Below are 1,059 nucleotides of genomic sequence, written 5' to 3' on the forward strand. Positions count from 1 at the left end.
CTTGCCACTAAGCCTGACCAGCCTGATGGCAGAAGGACATACATGACTCTTGAAAATTGTCCTCTGACCTCTGCGTGCACATGGTGACACTTGTGCCGGCATGCTCACATAAACGTAAAAGTTATGCACAATTACCATGTATCAATAAAAGCTAAAGTTCCAGAGCTGGGGACAGTGGTCACTGACGGCGGTGATGGTATAGTGTGCTTATCCCAGCTACTGATGAAGTTAAGGCAGGATGCTTGCCTGAGCCAAGGAGTTAAAAGCCCTCTGAGCAATAGGGTGCGACCTCCTCCTCCTCCTCCTCCTCCTCCTCCTCCTCCTTCTCCAGCAAACGTAGACACGCACCACACACAACACCGGGGGCTGTGGGATATCTCAGTGGGACAGAGACTGCCCCGAGTGTGTACTTCTATGGATTTGATACCCAGAACCAATAAAATAAGGTAAACACTTTGAGAGAGGGGCGGAAAGACAGATGGAGGGAGGGAGGGAAGGGAGGGAGAGAGAGAGAGAGAGAGAGAGAGAGAGAGAGAGAGAGAGAGAGACTTATATACTATATTACAGTGATTTTTAAAGCTGAGGCAGGAGGATTGAGATACTAAGGCTCTGCTATTTATTTATTTATTTATTTATTTATTTATTTATTTATTTATTTATTTTTATGCTTTTTTTTCTTTATTTTTCAAGACAGGGTTTCTCTGTGCAACCCCAGCTGTCCTGGAACTCACTCTGTAGACCAGGCTGGCCTTGAACTCAGAGATCTGTCTGCCTCTGCCTCCTCAGTGCTGGGATGCCTCTGTGTGTGTGTGTGTGTGTGTGTGTGTGTGTGTGTGTGTGTATGTGTGTGCATGCATGTATGTCTGTGTGTGAATGCATGTGTATGCTTGTGCCTGTGTATCTATGTGTGTGCATGTGTGTCTGTGTGTGTCTATTTGTGTGTGCCTGCCTGTGTGTATACATATGCCTGTGTCTGTGTATGTGTCCTTGTGCCTTTGTGTCAGTGTATGTGTGTGTGCATGTGTTTGCTTGTGCCTGTATGTGTGTGCATGTATATAT

The sequence above is a fragment of the Mus pahari genome, chromosome 23 (genome assembly GCF_900095145.1).
Source record: "Mus pahari chromosome 23, PAHARI_EIJ_v1.1, whole genome shotgun sequence".
Classification (NCBI taxonomy): domain Eukaryota; kingdom Metazoa; phylum Chordata; class Mammalia; order Rodentia; family Muridae; genus Mus; species Mus pahari.